Here is a 20,854-nt window from a genome sequence, read left to right as displayed (position 1 = left end):
CGACACGAGTGCAGCATTTCCACCAGCCTTGAGAAGTTCGGCATGGATGCCACAGATCTCTGGAGCTTTGCCCCGTTTCAACAGCTTCACCGCAGCCCGTGTTTCCACAAGCGAAGGTGGACCACAGTTGATTCGAGGGTCAGCAACAGGGATTGTAACACCCTTGACGTCCAACTCGACAGTTGGGGGATCAGCCTGGTACAACCGCTCAAAGTAACCGGCCCAGCGGGCCTTCACTTCAGACTCCTCTGTCAAGAGCCTACCACTCTCTGCTCGAACTGCAGTGCTCCATGGGATGGGCTTGGATGAACGCAATGCGCGAATTCCCCTGTAAGCGGGACGAGAATCACCTGTCCACAGGTGATGCTCTACCCCCTCACAGATTCCTCGCACATAGGCCTCCTTGTCCACCCTCGGTGCACGTACAGTTTTACGCCTCAGCTCCCTGAACAGCTCAGCTCTGCCATTCAGCCTGGCACTGTGACTCTGGTCAATGGTATCCAGTGTCCCTTGAGAGACAAAATTCTTCTTTGCCCTGCGGTGAGCTCCAAGGCATCCACCGGCAACATCAAGGACGGTGGTCTTGAAGGTGCTCCACAACTCTTCAGGACCCCCCAAAGCACACAGACCCCCCAAGTGTCCACTCAGCCTGTTCGCAAACTCCTCAGCTACTCTCTCATCCCTGAGCTTGGCGACATCCAGCCTAGGCTGGGATGGTACCATTCTCCAGGATTTAAGGTGCAGCTTTAGAGTTGCTACAACAAGCCTGTGGTCAGTATTGAGGAACTGAGCACTCCGGTAGACCCTGCAGTTCTGGATCATCCTCCAACGACCGGCAATGAGGACATGGTCAATCTCCTTTGCCACACCGCCAGCGTTGGAATACCAAGTCCAGCGATGAGCTTGCGGGCGCTGAAACCATGAACCAGCCACCCTAAGTCCATGACTTCTTGCAAAGTCAAGGAACTTAGTGCTATTCTGGTTCATAGTTCCTGACCCATGGGGACCAACACACACCTCATAACCATCCCTATCAGTTCCAGTCGATGCATTGAAATCCCCCAAGACTAGAAGTGTATCTCGTCTGGGGCACTGATCAACCACAGACTCGAGCGTGGCGTAGAATGCATCCTTCACGGTGAGATCACTCGCCTCAGTCGGAGCATAAACAGAGACCACGGAAATGACACCTAAGGAGTGACGAATCCTTAATCTCATAATACGCTCGTTGACCGGTGTTACCTCAATTATCATTGGGGTCAGCTTATTTTACACAGCTACAGCAACTCCTTGGGTATGGTAACCATCAGAGCGACCAGACCAATAGTAGGTGTAACCACCCACCATTATCTCGCCGCAATCCGGTCTCCGAACCTCAGAGAGAGCTGCAATCCCGATGTCCAAACGCTTGAGCTCAGATGATAACAGGGACAGGTGATCATCCTCTCTTAGGGATAGGACATTCCAGGCACCCACCCGAAGGGACCGCCTCAGGTTAACCCAAGGAGACCGCCGTCTGGTGGACGACACCTCAGCACCACTCTGACACACTCTCCCGCAATCTGACCCAGGGATGTTACCCCGTGGTTTCCCTCCTATCAAAGATTGGGGGTCCCGAAGGCTTTGCCCCAATCCCGTCATCCGGTGAGCTGCCCTGCGAAGGGAAGTTGCACAGGAGGTACTCCCACGGAGTGGGTTTTCAGATTTTTTTGCGTTTTTGCATTTTGCGGAATGAAGCGTTTTACGGTGGCCGGAGTGCAAATCCTGCCACCAACCTCCTAATAAGGAGTAGCCCAACTGCAGGAGGACGTCCACAGACACAGTTGGGCACTAGATATGGATGGCCGTTGGCTCACAAGGAGCTCCTCCGCCCTTTGACAGGTTTTGTTTTTAATCCTGCTGGGTGTCCATATCCAAACACCCTCCTCACCAGAAAACCTGGTGGGGGAGACGGTTTAGTCGCCGACAACCCGACCATGGAACAGCTTAGTACAGGTTTACATGGTACCTGTAGCAGGTCACAGATCGAACCTGACCTGACCCCCTTCCGAGGTCAGCAAAATGAGTGCCAGCATGCCGGTATACTGTGTCGGAGTGGCGACCCATCCAGGATTGTGCCCAATAGCCAAGGAGACTACTTAGGCAGCACCAATGCTCTGCACAGAGTATGGTCCCAATCTCCTCCTTCTTAGATGTTGTTTTCGACTACACACCAAGAAGTTTGCAGTCAAATGCACCAAGGGTCTAAATTTAATTAGATGTCTAACAGTACATCCTGGGTACCCCACCAGGATAGCCTTTTTTTCTTTTGTACAAAGCCCTTTTCCATTCTCATCTCGATTATGGAAGTCAGGGTTTTTCAGATATGTCGCTAACAAACCGTAAAAAATGCTTGAAGCTATTCAAGCCAACCCTTGTGTGTATGCATGGTGCTGGCTTAATGGTTAGGGTAGCGGGCCTTGGATCCTCTGGTCCTCAGTTCAAATCCCACTCAGTTGTTGAATTAATACCAGGTGGGGTTAACTCAGCCTGTCATCCTTCCGAGGTCAGCCAAATGAGTGCCAGCATGCTGGTATTCTGTGTCGGAGTGGCGACCAGTCCAGAATTGTGCCCAATAGCCAAGGAGACTGGTAAGCAGCACCAACACTCTGCACAGAGTATGGTCCCAATCTCCTCTCCTCCTCCTCCTCCTCTTCCCTGCGTGTCTGTTTGGGTGCCTTTGTCTGCACACCAGTCTATGCTCTTTTGGTGGAGGCCAGTGAGATACCGCTAGGCGCTATCCCTCTGCTGGGAAGTCTCCTGGCTTAAATTCTGGGCCAAATCCATATCATCTGGGGCCAACCACCCAGTCAAAGCCATTTTCTCTGACTGTTGGCTATACCATATGTGCGGCAAAAACCTTAACTGCCCTTCCTTCAGTTTGGCCTGTAGGTGGGCAGCTAAACAAATGGGTGTGGACTCCTTAGCTGTTAAGTCTATTAATTAAGGTCCAATCTGGCCCCCCTGAACTCTTGCCGTGCCCCAAATCCGCTTGGATTTATCGGGGAAAGTCGATAAGGCTAACTCTTCTGTGGCTTGCGACCAGGCGATCGAGTTTATCTACTCGGTTTGGAGTCAATCTCTCCATGTCTACACAAATGGCTCCAAAGTCCCTTCCCTTGTGAGAACTGCGGTGGAAATATGTATTCCCGATGTTAAGATGACAAAGGCCAAGAGACGTTCTGACCATCTCTCTGCCTGCGCCTGAACATTTTTGCAATTGTGCTCGCACTGGAGTGGATATTCGACTTCAATCCACTCAGTGCTGTAGTCTTTTCCGATTCTCTCTCTGCACTAAAAACATTGGAATCTTTACAGGAAGCATGGAGATTTGACCTGATTCTTGAGGTTCTGCACCTGATAAACATTGTCAGTTGGAGGGGATCAATAGTCAACCTGTGCTGGTTTTCTGCTCATGTGGGCATCAGGGAAACGAGGCCTGCGACCTTCCGGAAAAGCGTGCTCTCGAATCTGAATGTGTTATCCAAATCCCTTTGGGGCCATCAGAAATCGTGTGTCTTGCCAAGGACATGATAGTTGAAAGATGGCAGTCCCAGTGAGACGCCACCACTAACAACAACAGAACAGGAATGAACACAAGATCTGATGTCTGAATTGTACTCTGGTACTGAGAGTGTTGTGAGATGTGGTGATACGATCTATGACTTATTTCCAGTTGTTACTGGAGTTCGTCAGGGGTATGTACTGGCCCCCACACTTTGCAGCCCTTGCATGGACTGGATTCTCAGGAGAATGTCGGAGAGATCAAGCTGCGGTGCATCATTTGGGAATGTCAAGATCTCTGACCTTGATTTCACAGATGATGCAGTCGTCTTTGCGGAGACTGGATATCCTTTTGGGGGCCCTCGAGGTGCTGAATGAGGAGTCTGAGCTGCTGGGATTACGGGTTTCCTGGGTCAAAACTGAGATCCAGGCTTTCAATGACATCTTGGATGCTGCTGTCCTGTCTGCACCTGTTTGTGGCGAGGATGTTGAAGTCGCGGAGAGATTCACTTTCCTTGGCAGTGATATTCATGTCTCTGCTGGCTCTAAGCCAGAGGTCAACAGACCTGTCGATCAGGCCTGGGGAGTCATTGATTCAGGCCTTGAGTAAATTATGTGTTTCCACCCGTAACATTCGCGGATTCGGCATCGTAGTTTTGCCATTGTGCTATCATGAAAATACGCCTTATTTCTCTGGGGTCAGCTGCCATAAGTTTTTTTTTATTGTTTTTATATTTTTGCCCAAGTCCTTCACGAACCAGCTGTCCAGCCCCCTCCCGTGCATAGCACAGATACCTCATTAGTAAATATATATTCCTGCCAGAATAGGATCCATACACAAAACTTTATCCTTTGACGTCACATACAGAATGTTCCATCATGTAATGTGCCTTATGGGGGAACATTAAAAAAAAAGTCCCATCTACGAGCTTACTGTAAGCCTATAGTGTTGCCTTACGGTTAAGGTGGCTGGCTTAAGATGTTAGGATCTTGGGTTCAAACCCCTGGTTTCCATTAAGTAACACCAGGTGGGTTGACTCAGCATATCATCCTTCCATGGCCACCAAGCGCAAGAGTAGAAGAAGGCCACCAAATATGTCACAAACAAATGCCAAAGAATACTTGCGTAGAATGAGGCTGATCCTGAAAACATATCTCAATGAGAAGGGCACTTGGGAGAAGCAGACCTCTGCCACACAATTCCTGATTCAGTGGAACATATCGGGCCCAATTAATTTTTGAAATATTATGCTATATGTCGTTTTTGGCCCCATCTCTCAATGGTGAAGAATGACTTTGAAAATATTTTTTTTATCAGATCCGGAATCGGATCTTCACGAAAATTGAATCAATTCGTCCTTGTCACACACCCAACCTGTCCACCAAATTTCATCCGAATCCGTCCATAATTTTTTGAGATATCCTGCACACAAACAAACACAGACAGAGGTGAAAGCATAACCTCCTTCCACCTTCAGTGGTGGAGGTAAAAATAAACTGGCCACAAGCAGAAATCAATAAACTGGGTATCAGAACAAGGAAACTCCTCACCATCCACAAAATGTTATTTAAAAATCAATGCATCCCGAGAATGTACCTAACGAGACGAGAAGGAGGTAGCGGCCTGCTGGTACAGAGTGACAACAGTCGGATTGGCTGATTGCATGAAAAGTGTAACAGAGTACCGAATCCAATTTGTATGCAAACACGAAGCCAACAAACCAGAGAATGTAATTCATAATCTACCTGGCAAAAAAAATTCCAAATATAATACATGCAAATTGAAGATGTCACACATGAAACCAAAACGGCAACGAATACCTTCCTAGCAATTCCAAAAAAGACAAAAGACTAGCCGGGAGGCGACGATGGTTCGCGGGAATTATTGAACAATGCCACGACAGGTACAATTGAGTTAGTGGAAGCTTTTGAGGAAGCCCTACTTCTCCTATCCTATCCTATCTCTTCCGTCAAAATTGATCAAATCAAATGGGATTTTTTATATGTTGTACTTATGGACATTACGCACAGCTTCTAGGTAATGAAATTGTGAGAAAAAAAATCGAGAAAAAAAAAATTAAATAAAAAGTTAAAGTGGGCGTGGCTCCACCCACAAGGGGCTTGGGATGACCTCATACAAAAAGACACAACTAGACCATGATACCTAGCTTGTGTCCAAGTTTCATCAAGATCGCATCAAACATCACGGAGCTATGCTCTGGAGAGAGTCACAAACAGACAGACAGACAGACAAGCCGGTAGGCGACATGGCTGCTCGCTCTCGATGGAAAGCTGGCCGACGCGATGAGCCGATATTCATGTTCATGCTATCAATTAATTTAGCACAATAAATATGATTAACACAGCCCTCTGAGTTTGCGCCCAGAAACCCGCCTTGTGAAATTTCAGGCATGTTTCCACAGAGACTCTAACAAATGGCAGCCCTGGTAATTCCATTTATCAATTCGCTAAAGATTTTATTTTATTTTATATGATGCTGTAAGACATTCTCCTTGGGCATAAAAAAACAGGTCCCTCAGAGGTCCAGTTTCAGAGGTATTGATTTTTTTGAACAGTCCACAATAAGTGGACGATGTACAATAAAGTATTTTAGCTGTTGCTAAGCAACGGAGGTGTGCATAGCAACCATTCATTTTTGTGTACATGCTCGCCACATTGTACACATTTCACCCAAGTTTCATCAAAATCAGACTCTTTCTCTTAGAGATATTAGCAATTAACCGTTTCTGAAATGTTCGACATGTACTCGCCCAAAACCTATCTCCTCCTACAAATATTTTTTGTTCGGGCTGCAAATTGGCATGAATGGAGCTAGATAGATTGCGCACAGAACTCTAAGCTTCGATTTTTCAATTTTTTTTTTTAATTTTTTTTCGATTTTTTTGACCACTTTAAAGGGCCGTTGCTATTCCATTGCTAGGGCCCGGGGTCCCATATTCGAAAGCACACGATTCCCAGAAATATTGGTCATACCTACCAAATTGCATTGGAATTGGTTGAGTGGTTTAGCCCCGAGGCTTGACCAAAGTTTCGCGGACAGACAGACAGATGGAAATGTCCAGAATAAGGGTGCTCTAAGAGCAGCCAACAGACAGACACACAGACACAACGAAAATAGTGGTCACTGCTGGCACCCTCGAACCCAAAAAATCCAAAAGGATTGATGATTTTTGGCGGCCTTGACCTTTTGACCTCAAAAGCAAAAGGCTTCAGTGACCCAATGGCTATTATGCAAACCCTGCTCAAATTTCAAGTCAATCAGATGGAAATTGATGATTTTGTAACCTTGACCTTTGATCTTTTGACCTTGACAGAACACAGGTTACACTCGATAAATTGGGTCACTGACATTGATATGATTGACAATATTGTTACGGATTTCAGAATCCGGTCTGATGAATGCATCCACACATCCGGGTCCTCAGATAACTATTTCCTTAAATGCATGTTCAGATTAGCCCATCTCCATGTCTCATGGGATCTTAAATGTGATGCGTTGAGAAGGGTAAAGGATAGATCCCCTCTCTTATGGGAAGCTTTTTTCTTTACGACAGACACGTTCACACACATTTCTTTCACGAGCTCTGAAGCCTGCCCCCCATTCTTCCTCAGCAACAATCTTTCGTGAGCTCCGACGCCCACCTTTTTTGAGAGCGCATGGGTCGTCATGGTAACCGTGCGCCAGTGGGGCGGGGTGAGCTTTGGGCGGACTGGACCCGTGGAGATGGCCCAGAGATATAAAACGAACAAGAGGTACGTTCTGTGAGGAAAAAAAGCATGAGGAGAAAAGCGGAAAAGAAAAAGCGAAAGGAGAGAGGAAAAAGCAAAGGGCGAGAGAGGAGAGAAGAAAGCGGGGTGAAAGAAAGCCAGGGAGGGAGAAGAGAACGAGAAGTAAGCTTGAGAAGCGAGCAAGAAGTGGGTGTCTGACCAGCACCAACAATGAGACAATTTGTTCTTCCCAGTGTTTGGGCAAGCGAGCGTGTGGTGCGCGTGTGGGTGTGAGCAGCACCGCCAACAAGTGAGGCAGGGGTCGGTCACCAACAACACCAGGGTCTAAACCCGCAACAGACGATCCCAGTGCCCTCCAGACGCCGACTGGCGTTCAGGGTTGTTCGCGAGAGGGTGCACGGCAGGACTAGGTGCTGGTGACGGACGTGACACGCACGCATGCATTTCAGGACGTTTTCGCTTCACGGAGGACTTTCTGGTGAACAAGACGATTCTCCCCCTCCCCTCCCCCTGAATGATCTGCTGGGTACCCTTGTCTGTGTTTAGCTGTAATTAAGTCAACCCCCGATAAGCATCTGCTCTTTGTCTCTTTCGTAGCATTTTGATTGATTTTGCTTTGAAATTCATTCATTATTCACCACAGCAAATAAAAGGTTCTTTTTATTTATTTATTTTATTATTAATAAATTATTTGTAGATTTCCAACCTGTCCATGTTTGTCCTTTCCTTCCATTGGTCTAGCATTGTCCAAACCGAGATAGACTGGGAGGTAATTACCACAGATTTGACCAAAAATAGTCGGCACGCACCAGCGGTTAAAACGCTCGGCCACCCTAATTGGAATCTAATCAGATAACATTGGTGCTTTGCCGAGGGCGCGCTCCCTGCTCAGGTAACCACGTGACCTCGAGTTGAACGGAATAATTAGACGGTGGACACTGGAACTCGTGGTTGACTGGGTGGCGGTTGTGGTTTTAAAACAACCCACCGTACCGCAACATTAATTGTGAGCAGTGGCCCCACGTCCGGCTCTACCGAGGACAATTGGGGATTAATCCCCACTGAGTGACAAGCTTCTCTCTCCGTACCCATGGTCGCAACAATATTTTATGCAACCTTGACATTTTGATCTAAAAACAATCGGCTTCTAGCTTTTGATTGGTGAACCAATTGAGTGTCCCAATAGCGTAAGTTGAACTGTCTTTTTCACTGTTTACACCTCGACTTAAATGTTGAAGAGTGGATTAAATGTAGAACAATTCAGTGTTTGTTGAAAATTTGATGACAAAAGCTCAAATGGAAAAAAAGTTACAGTCCAGACAGACACACAGACAGGCAAACACACCCAGACAGACACACAGACAGGCAAACACACCCAGACAGACACTCACACAGTAGTGATTGCAACCCCCCCCCCCCGTCTCCAGCTGCATGGGGATGGGTTCAGTAGAAAACGAAATATCAACAGATGTACACCGCCAATTTGGAAAACGATAAGAGTTGGACAGATTGGGCATTGACAAACAAGGATCACTGGAATAGCTAAGAATAGATATGCTCAACTGGGATGTAGAAACAAATCATTATAAGTGCTCAAGACCAAGGTCAATACACCCACAGCTTGAAGAAGATGGTGGGACTGAGTCAGATAAGTGTAGGTTCTACAAGAAACAGAAAGCACGAGTCACCTCCTATTGGGAGAAAAAAAACTCACGTCAGAACAGCTGTACACACACAGGCACAACAAGGTATTGTTGCTGTTGTGCAAAACTGAATGCCTCTAAGGTAATGGTACCCAACATACAGTAACCCCGGGGCAGTTATTTCGTTCGTTTTCGTGCAGTCAGAGCTTCTCCTCATGTCTAGTGGGTAAACGGGATGAAGTGCATTGCGTGGGTCTAATAGCAAGGTCTAATAATTATACATCTATCTTCTTTTCAATCCTGATTTCCATTTCAACCCTTTCCTTATATCCATGATACAAATCAAGCAAGCAAGCAAACACACACAATAAGAATAACAGCACCAAGCAACCACCTGCGAAAGACTCACAACATGAACAAAGATGCTGCCTGGCACGCGGATGGTGCACCCTTTCATTCAAATCTGTGCGCCAACTTACAATGGTGCCTCACCTTGCTCAACCTTCGCTCACCAAAAACTCACCACCTCGACCATCAATATCTCTCGCACACGGGGAAAGTCATCCCGCTCCTCCTTGCACCTCCGCGTCGATACAATTCGCCACCAAACAGGGGCGTGCTGCACGGCCAAGGCCACTCGACCGCGTGATGCGAGGACAAGCCAAGCACGTTAACAGCACCAATCACATCCTGCTGGGGATGCCCTTAATCGACGCGCAGGGCTGACGCGACCCTCGTCCAGTCACCAGAACACGGCAGGATGGGCAGTGAAGGAAAGGGGGTCCCGGGGGGGGGCTGCTCAGAAGTTCACTACAGGGCTTCATGCCGTGTTGCGCCGGATATGCGCATGAGACTGCTTCCGGCCCCAGAAAGCCATCCGCCCACTCTGCCCTTCTCCACCTGCCTGCCTCGTCCACTTCCTCGCCTGCCTGCCATGCACTCATCTCTGCCTGTTTGCCTCACCCACTCCTTCACCTCTCTGCTCCACCCTCTCTTCACTGCTCCTCGTCTGCTGTCGCTGCATCTACACTCGGGGTTGGTGTGCGATAGACGTTCTTCTGGGACCAGTGTGGAGCACACATTTCCACGAGCCCCGGCAAAGTGATTAAGCAGGAGATAACGCGCCAACTCTTAAGATAGGATCGCTCAAGCGGAGCATCCCTCAAAGCGTACTGGGTTACGTGGTTGGCCGACTATGCCAGGTATTGCGAGGCCGTTTGTCTTCATCTGCTCTCCTTCCTTCTGGCTCTCTAATCTTCATCGGGTTTGTGTGTGTGTGTGTGTGTGTGTGTGTGTGTGTGTGTGTGTGTGTGTGTGTGTGTGTGTGTGTGTGTGTGTGTGTGTGTGTGTGTGTGTGTGTGTGTGTGTGTGTGTGTGTGTGTGTGTGTGTGTGTGTGTGTGTGTGTGTGTGTGTGTATACATATATATATATATATACATATATATATATATATATATATACATATATATACATACATATACATACATATATATACACATATATATACATACATATACATACATATATATATATATATATATATATATATATATACATATATATATATATATATATATATATATATATATATATATATGTGTGATGGTGCCTGTCGTAGCATAAGTTAAGATTGTAGAAGATATAACGGGATAATTCTGCTCTGTGTCTGCTTTTGTAAATTGCTTGCCTTTTGTCGCACCTCACAAATTCCTTGCTATTCCTGCTGTACATAATAATAAACCCCATTCACTGTGCCACATACATTTCCTCGCTTAATTGTAAATAAATGCTTTGTGTAGAAATGTTCCCAGCTCGTTTTCATCTGTTACTTCATTGGTCCAGCATGGTCCATATCCTAGCTTAGCCGGGATGTCATCCCCCTACGATCTGTTTTCTAGCCGGTACGTCCTTGGGCAGTTATGCACGGCTGCATCTGATCTGGTAAGGTGATCTGGTTTGAACAAGGCATAACGAGGGCATGTCCCCCAGTAATTGGATCACGTGACCATTAGGTAATCGGTATCTAGTAGATGGAGGACCCTAAGTCATGTGGTTGAGTTATTAGCGTTCATGGTTGATTAGCGATCTGTCGTGTCACGGAGTTATCCGTGTGCGACGGCCTGCGATTCTAGAGAGTCTGGAGGGAACCTGAGGTTGCCCCCCTCCCCCCCACCCCTTCGTGATCTTCTCGCCCTGACCCCGGGCCCACAACAGTATGTAGAGTAACCACAACAATGTGTGTAAAAACTTCAATAACCCAGTTCCAGAAAATCCATGGAAGCATGAAACAAAATAAATCATTGAAAATAAGATAGTAACACTCAGTGTGATGTAATGATCCCATTGAGCGTGAACATAGAAAACAAAGCATTGCAACTGGATATAGTACTTAGGTAAAAAAAAATAAGGTATTGCTAATTGAGGTGTCGGTACCCAGTGATTTTCGCATAAACAATGCAGAGATGAAGAAAATGACCAAGTACCAGGATCTATAAAAATGAAGTGAAAAGATCCAGGAATCTGAATAGTGACAAAATTGTACCAGCGATAATTGGAACAATGGGGATGATTGAAAAAGAACCTCACAGAGATCTTACATTTCCACACTTTACCTTACAGAGAAAAGCCATCTCTGGAAATATTACTACAAACAAACTTCAGTTGAAAGCTTTCTGGGGCTCGGTGATGATCCTCAACAAAAGAGCCCTCAGAAAAACTGTTATGACTCTTCACCCGGCCGAGTAATGACAGAGTCGAATGAGGGTTCTCGAATGATACGATTTATTTCAGAAGATGGCACTACGCATGCGGAATGCAGCCCAAAGGCCCTTCAGTCAGGTGCCCCCGGACCACATTGAGATTCTTACTTCAAAACAGTTGTATATATAATCACACAAAAGCAGAAATGGGTGTGGACTACAAGTGTGTGCTTAAGGGATAAAGAAATAAAGAAATAAATGCGGCAGTGGGCTTCTTTCCCCCCTCCCTAGGGGCCCTCAGGGAAGTTGGATCAGTCAATCCTCAGATTCGCAACCCAACAGTTCATCTTGCAAACTAATAACTTTCTAAGACTCCTACACCCCTACACTGGCACCTGCTGATAGCAAAGGCGAAACTCTGGTGATGACTAAGAACAGGAATGTGTGGGATATCAGCATACACAGTTTTCCCAAGGACATGCTGTTGTGCAGCTGCAGAGCCATAAAGGGTTATCAAAGACATAGTGAAAACAGCATGATACATTTAAAGCAACATTTTAAAGCAAGGTTTGAATAATACACAATTACAAGCAAGGTTAGAATCCCGACAGCTGATTAACACACAGCTAATGGTCCAAAATATGACCACCTAGCATATCATCATAACAGTTTCCCTCCTTGGTCATATTTTGACCATACCCAGCCACACCTGATACTCACCAACCGAGTGGACCCCTATTTGGTTCCTGTAGCAGCTACCCCTAGGCCTCCGCGCCTGCCAAACGGGATTTGCAAATGCCGTGGATAGCCATCAACATTCCCCAAATGAGAAGTCCCCAACTGCCAGTGGTTCAGGTTAGCTTCTGTTGCCTTTTGTCTTGCCCACTGCCACAAGTCTCCCATTAAGTTGTCATATACAAATTTGATGTTAGTTAAGTCCACACAATATTAAAGGCACTACAAGTCTATACAATATTAACAGCAACATTATTATTTAGGCAATTATACTCAACACTAATTACAACAATAATATTTACAATATGCAAATGTAATAATGGGTGAGCAGCACTGTGAGCGCTCAAGGCATGGTGTAAGCTCCTTTCTCTCAACTTGCGCTAGAAGACAAAAGAGTCTCATGAGATGCATATTTACATATAAGGGTCATACAAGTATTTTCCATACATGCCTTCACCATCTGGTATTGTCCATTTTCCACGATTATGCATATGCTAGTCAAAACACTGCCACATCTATCATAAACCTCCATCAGCATTTTACTTGTAGATTTCCTTTCTTTCTTGTTACAACTTCCTGTATCTTCGTGTGTAGTGAGATGCATGAGTCCATGTTTGGCTTACCTTTTCACTTGAAAGTTCGTTGAGTAATCAGTAATACCTGGAAGAGTCTTCCCCAGGGCGCCCTCCGCCAGAACACCTTGTTGGCTCCTCAGCTGGTGGGGGTCGGGTCTGGTTGTGGCCCCATACAGAGGTCCTCGGGGTCTTCTTCCATGAGTTCGCTGTTAATTATTATGATGGCCTGGGTGAGGGGTGAGGCTTCACAGCATTTCTTTAGACAAATGGAAATGAGACGTTTGATCAGAAATACTCCAAAAATGATTCCCATGATGATTAGGATTGCTGCCCCTACCAGGCGCAGTAACCAGTCTCCCCAGTCATGAAATATAGATCTCCACCCTGCGTAACCCTCCTTGCGTTCCACTCGATCGCTAGTGAGAGCTTCAAGCCTTATAGGTGAAAACACCTATAAGTGAAATGTGTTCTTCTCCGGGAGGTTACTGTATTTTCACAAGATTTCACAACTATACTCCAAAAGGGTTCTTTCGGGGCCCATGGAACTTGGGTACTAGAGATGCGTGTTGACCCCATATGAATCCTATTTGTGCAAAGTGCCCCCACTGGGTTTTGTCTTGCGTTTTGTTCTGCCAAGCCACTTCTGTCTTTTCTGCATTTTCTGACGTCCCCCTTTGCCACGGAGGTGTATACGGGTTTCTTTGGCTTGAGTGTGTTGCCTAGTGATAGGTCCCCCCCACAAAGGAGTAGTGTCAGTACCAGAAGTTGCATATTGTGTCGTCAAAGGTTCTGTCACTGTCTCCGTTACTACAAGGTTTACAGCATGCCACTGCACTGAACACTGCAGTCAACTGCAACATAATGACAAGTATTTGTGTAAAAGATTATTTTTAAATGATACCTCCGTACGAGGCTCCCACCATGACTAGAGCTTGCAGGACTGGAAGTTGCTCTGGGTGCGTGGTGAGTGGATGTGAAGGCCAGAGACCTTACTGTACACTACTGTGGATTTTGATCAGGCAAGCATACCTTCCATCCATCTCCTTGTCTGACGGCCTGTAAAGTGTTCTGGTGTTCGTTGCCCCATCTTGTGGTTCTGGGGCGCATCTCAATCTGTTCACCATTCTTCCTAACTGCCCTGCACTATGTCCGTTACTAACTGCCATTGAGATGTACGGTGTTAGTCCTTCTCTGTGCTTCATTAGTTCGCGCCTCTGGCGGCTTGTTTCCACCTCCACCGCCGCTCCTTCCTTCCCGATCCATCGGTTGGTTTTCATCAGAGTGCGTTTGACGGTGTAATCTCTATGTGCTTTGGCCACGTATTCATAATCCTGCCCTGTTTCATCGTAGTCAACAGTGAGTGCAGTGCAAAGCCAATTCCATCCCTTCCAGATCGATGTCGCGTGCTAAGCAACCATTCCTCTACATCCCTTTAATTCCGCTTATGCTTCCCAAATCCAATGAATTTATCCTGACAGATAGAGGCTCATATAAAGACAACAGACATGCTTTTCTGTCCGCTTCCAGACAAACATCTCGACCCTGACAGGCAGAGAATCGAAACGCTCCCTCGTCAAGGCCCACGATGGCTGCGTGTTCAAACAGCACGAGCTCCGCCCGTAATTTTTCCCAAAAACACCGCATCATCATGTTTCCCAAAAACACCAAAAACATCCTGATAAGTGCGTAGCCTACCAAACGTCCTTGTTCTTGGATGTCTGACATGTAAACAAGGACAAATGTGTCCAAGAGCCACGTCCTAAAGGTTTTGTCTTCACCAGAAGAAGAAGAAGAAGAAGAAGAAGAAGAAGAAGAAGAAGAAGAAGAACAACGCGGAGCTCTCCTAGAGCCGGCGTTCACTACGCGAGACGCGGCTAAAAGATAAACCCACATTAAATAAAATCCGTTCCTTGTTCAAAGCATTTAAAATCCCCCTTTCCATCTGTTGTAGTAATCAACAATAAACCTTTTCGATCGGCTTTATTCTCACAAAACCCATACGCATATCTACAACAACATAAATATACATAGGGTAAGAATAACAAAATACAATAACTTGTACACATAATACTGAAGGCAAACTCCATACTCTAATCCCAATTACATTCCTCAGAGTACACCATTCCTAACACAGTATACTACATACCATTACTGTTCCAGCACGACCCTCCACGGAGCACGCGGCATACGAGTCATCACCAGCCACCGAGTCATCACGAGCCACCGAGTCATCACTAGCCACCGACCCCCATACACAGTGCTGCCACATCCGCCCAATCTCCGTTGCCGCTAATCACAGTACGGCACTTCATTACCACAACACCATCCATCCTAAATCCCTCGGTCCTGCGCCTCTTCCGCGTCTCTTTTTTTTTTTTCTCTTTTCCTCTTCCGGTCACGAAGCCCAATCAACAACAACAACAACAACAACAACAACAACAACAACAACAACAACAACAACAACAACCGGAACAAACATATATATATATTACAGCCTTGTTTCAAAGCATTGTCGCTTCCATGTTCCGATAGCGCGTGCACTCGCCTCGAAACACAAAATCGAGCGATCCTTTGAAACGTCAATGTCCTTATTAATTAATTTTACCACAAAGCTATCTCTTTAAAATCTAGTTTGTCCACCATATTCAAAATCAGCCGCCTCGAGAAATTCTTGTACATTGCTCCGACAAGCAGGCACGTTCACAGCAGGGTGTTAATTGCACTTTCAAGTTTGACAAAGCGCGCTGGGCCCATGCGTGATTACGTCATCACGCACTCACATGAGCAATACGTCTTATCAGCGCGTTGGTTTTTACGATCAAACTCACGGAACAAATATTTGACGACATCTCAAATACGTTCGTTTTAAATCGGAATTTTTACAGAATCCGAAGAAGGGCGTCCCCATCTTGTAAAATGTGCTAATCCATCTCGTAAACCCTCACGATAAGCTGTCCTTCGACGGGACGATTTCGTGCTTTCGTCGCGCCTGTTAAATCCTATGGCACGTCACGTGACTCGCAAAACCCCATAAAATAACAGTTTTTTTTCCAGATTTACGAAAATCAAGTATAAAACATGCTTAATGACCCCAACAATGAAACCAGAATTGAAACTGACGTTAAAACGAACCCGTAACGTCGATCAGCCTTACGAAACAAGCAAAGTGGAAACAGAACTGAATTTGAATTTAAAATCAAAATGATGCTCCGTGGAGACCATCCATTTATCACGTACAGTGTTCAAAGCCAAAACAGCATACAGAGTTTATCGGACCATGAGAAAACCCGAACGTTGGTCCATTTGACATCCCATTTGACAAACTGTCTGCTGAAGTGGTTTTAATTATTCAATTCCCCATCGAGTTCACACACACACTCTCTCTTTCTCTCTCTCTCTCTCTCTCTCTCTCTCTCTCTCTCTCTCTCTCTCTCTCTCTCTCTCTCTCTCTCTCTCTCTCTTTTCTCTTTTTCTTTTTCTCTTTTCTCTTTTCTCTTCTCTCTCTCTCTCTCTCAAAATGACATTTGCCCATCACTGAATTAACAACACGTGCAGAATCGGTCATCATCGTCCTTCCTCCGGATTTGGTGTGCGCAATTCACCTCGTCCAAAAGTCTTCACATTGACGATGACGACCAATCATTATCTCCATACAAACATACAAGTTGTTCCACACATACAAGTTCCAAGTTGGAACACTCAACTTACGTCTAACACAAAACTCAACCTTCCCCACCACATTGTATTCACAAATACATCCAAATAGGTAACTCTACAAACAGCCCTTCTCCTGGCTCATTAACCTTGTGTTCTTTTCCCGTTGGTTCAAGATTCCCTCTGAATCGAATCGCTTACGTCCTGTCTCTCTTTGTGACTCCGTTAGCCACGCTGCAAACGCTCTCCAGTGTTTTCCACTTTCACCGATAACTTTAAGTGTTGTTCCTTTGGGTAACTCTATGTTCTTTGCAGAGTTATTCCCCATCTTTTGTTCTTATCTTACCAACCGCCTAATAGCTGTAAATCGTTTCTCCTTTTACACCGGGACCGAGGTCCCTTTCGACCCGCCGCCTAATAGCCTCAAACCCAATGAAGGCCTCTAACCTTCCCTCTCTTGGTACAGGATTCCAACCTGTTTCCTCCTTATTTCACACGGATACCTTTATCCTCGACCCTTACCGGTTCTAACATACGGCCTGCCAGCCCTCTTGTGCCCTTCAAACAAACCGCATTCGAATCACCTCATATGTTTTACCGTTACAGTTCTTGATCCGAGCAGATCCTGAGCTGCGTCCAGCGGGCACTGCCCACCAAGTGTACAGTTTTCACCTAACTAGGGCTCCCTGTCTTAGGTGCCCTATACGTGCAATTTCCACGTACCTTTAGCTGAACCCTTGTGATCGCTGTACACCAAGTGGAGTCCCGCCGTCCACACCGCCAGCATCAGTCGCATCGCATCCTCGTCGCCAATTGTTATGACTCTTCACCCGGCCGAGTAATGACAGAGTCGAATGAGGGTTCTCGAATGATACGATTTATTTCAGAAGATGGCACTACGCATGCGGAATGCAGCCCAAAGGCCCTTCAGTCAGGTGCCCCCAGACCACATTGAGATTCTTACTTCAAAACAGTTGTATATATAATCACACAAAAGCAGAAATGGGTGTGGACTACAAGTGTGTGCTTAAGGGATAAAGAAATAAAGAAATAAATGCGGCAGTGGGCTTCTTTCCCCCCTCCCTAGGGGCCCTCAGGGAAGTTGAATCAGTCAATCCTCAGATTCGCAACCCAACAGTTCATCTTGCAAACTAATAACTTTCTAAGACTCCTACACCCCTACACTGGCACCTGCTGATAGCAAAGGCGAAACTCTGGTGATGACTAAGAACAGGAATGTGTGGGATATCAGCATACACAGTTTTCCCAAGGACATGCTGTTGTGCAGCTGCAGAGCCATAAAGGGTTATCAAAGACATAGTGAAAACAGCATGATACATTTAAAGCAACATTTTAAAGCAAGGTTTGAATAATACACAATTACAAGCAAGGTTAGAATCCCGACAGCTGATTAACACACAGCTAATGGTCCAAAATATGACCACCTAGCATATCATCATAACAAAAACAACTTTGATAATCAGAAAACTTCACAGATTGGTCCATGAATCATGACCGCCCTTACAGAAACAGAGGTGGATACTTATAGACCTGGGAGGACTCCATTCCACCTTCTGAAACCAATGACACACACTTCTCCTTTTCCTAATAGATGCACCAATGTCCACTTGCCAAGATTGGATGTAGATGTTGTCATGTCGCATTGGATAATTAACCTAATTTGCATCTTTTGTTCCAAGATAATCCCAATAATTGCAACATTATAATCTTAAGTAGCCATCTATGGGCCTATGGCGAGGTTTATACATAATGAATGACATTGTATTTAAGTTGGTAGATACTTTGCATTGAGATCCAGTTTTGGTTCAATTCTAATCCACAATAAGCAATCTACATGTACAGTATGAGATCCAGTAATGGGCATCATTTTCATTGCTGGCAAAGAAACCACAATCATGCTAATCAGAAGCAAGTTGCCTTACAGTATATTTTATCATATTTGTTTCTGATGGCAACATAAACACACACAGGAATCTTTTAGCAAACCTTTTTATGAAACCGCATTTTACCGCCAAAGTTTCTTTTGATTTCTTAATGCTCTTAACCCTAATTATTAACGTTTTTTTTTTTAAAAAAAAACACTTGATGGGTACTCGGTCAGACAAAGACGTAAAGCGAAATATAAATAAATATATACAATTTACAATTTAGAGCAAATAAAAATTTAATTCCCTTTTTAAGCCAAAACCGCTTCATTGTCCAGGCTTTTAAGCTCTGGTTCTGATCCATTTCTCGAGGTGAATGCTATCTGGCTCGTGAAGGTATAATGGTAAAATAATTCATGAAACGTTTTGCACTGCAGCAGCTTTTAGCAGTTACAACCAGAAGGGCACTCGGGAGGGCGCGTACCTCCGCCACGTAATGCTTGATCCACGAGAACATATCGGGCTCAATACATTTTTGAAATATCATGATATATAATAGTTTTTCGCCCTATCTCTCAATGGTGAAGAAATATTTTAAAAGTTAAATAATTCTCCTATCCAGGTCCGGATTCAGATCTTCAACAAAATCGAATCAATTTGTCGTGGTCACACACCCAACCTGTTCACCAAGTTTCATCCGATGTTGACCTCAAAAACAATTGGCTGGTTGAATTCAGTGACCTGAATTATAAAAACTCTTCAAAATTTCAAGTCAATCGGATGAAAATTGAGGATTTTGGAAATCTCACAAAAGTTGTTGACCTTTGGCCTATGTTGACCTTTTTGACCTCAAAAGCAATAGGCTTCTTTCTTATGACAAACTCTACCATGTTGTGAGGTTTTGTGAAGATCGGTTTGAAATTGTAGGCGATAAACAGACAAACAGACAGAATAACAAGAAAAAGACGTCGTGCAGAGTACGGCACTTACAAAATCCACCCCCTCTCCAAAGGTTGCCATGGATACATCAAATTGTCCATTTCATTAAGATTAAAATTGACAATCTTAATCAAAGCTCAGGCCAATCGGATGATAATTGATTATTTTTCAGATTGAAATTGATGATTTCAGAAGTTTGACCTTAAGTTGACCTTTGATCTTTTGACCTCAAAAATCGTTGGTTTCCAAATTCAGTGATGCACTATGGTCACCCGTTACACCCTGCTGGCAGAGAACGGGGCGAGATCCGTGGTGTTTGGTATGCTGGGTAGTTGCATTCATAACTTTTGTTGATGCATGTTGCTGGCATTACTTTAGCAAATTGTGGTTCGGTTTTAGACAATTAATGTCATGCAGGTTGCTGGCCAGCTGTGAGCTGAAGATTCTTTCATTCATTCATTCATCGACCATGCTCTAGAGTCTAGTCTCTAGACAGAGTTTCTATGGCTAGGGTTACAATCCTGGATGGGTGGCCACTCCTACACAATAAGTCGGGGCAGGAATTTGCAATTTGTTCATGGTGCCGGCGATAACTCACCGATTCTGCGAAGGAGACCATGCGATCTTTACCATCCAGCAACTAATGTCAGCAGACGGGATGCCCAGTTTAACATCCATCTGAGGGATGGCACACACGTTGATGAACCACCCTGCCTGTGAAACACTAGGATAGCAGTTTATTGCTGGACTGAAATTCAAACCCAGGCTAGACAATTTAGAGGCGAGTGTGCGTACCTCCATGTCATCTTGCCAAAAACATTCTCAACGAGTTACATTTAACTGCTTTACACCAATAAGACTCGGTCGTGGTGTAATAGTTGTAGTGTCCGCTCCGAGTCTGGGAAGTCAGTAGTTGAAACTCCAGGTTCAAACCCCATACCAAAGACTTGAAAAATGGTACGTGCTGCTTCCCTGCTTGCTGTTCAGCATTTAAAAGGATTGAATATGGACAAACCACCATAGGTTGGAATCCATTGGGAGGAGGAAATTCGTCCAGAGGAAATGCCCTGCTGAGTGCGGTGAGAAAGGTGTGCTGCCTTTTGTTGTGATGTTGGTGGTCCCTAGAGTACCCTGCGAAGTGATGGCATTTCCCCCAAGCTCAGTGGCTGTGCTTGTCTCAACTAAAGGAGTTGTGTTATGTCTCGTTTATTCGTTGTTATCACCATGTGTGTGAGGTGTGTGTGGCAGCCCCAGTATGAACCTGATGCTTGTTGCTTTTGCGTCCCACGATACATCAACCACAACATCCTGTCTCAAGAGTCTTCCCTCCCTAATCATATCAGTTCTTTCCTCCTTTCATTTCAACGAAATGGTGATTGAACCCTTCAACAGTACATGTTCTTTCCAAGTGTAATTGCGGGAATACACT

Source organism: Eptatretus burgeri, chromosome 10 (assembly GCF_056783735.1).
Source record: "Eptatretus burgeri isolate ZD-2024b chromosome 10, Ebu_testis_v1, whole genome shotgun sequence".
Lineage (NCBI taxonomy): Eukaryota > Metazoa > Chordata > Myxini > Myxiniformes > Myxinidae > Eptatretus > Eptatretus burgeri.
The sequence above is the reverse complement of the archived record's forward strand: the minus strand, read 5'-3'. Positions refer to the sequence as shown.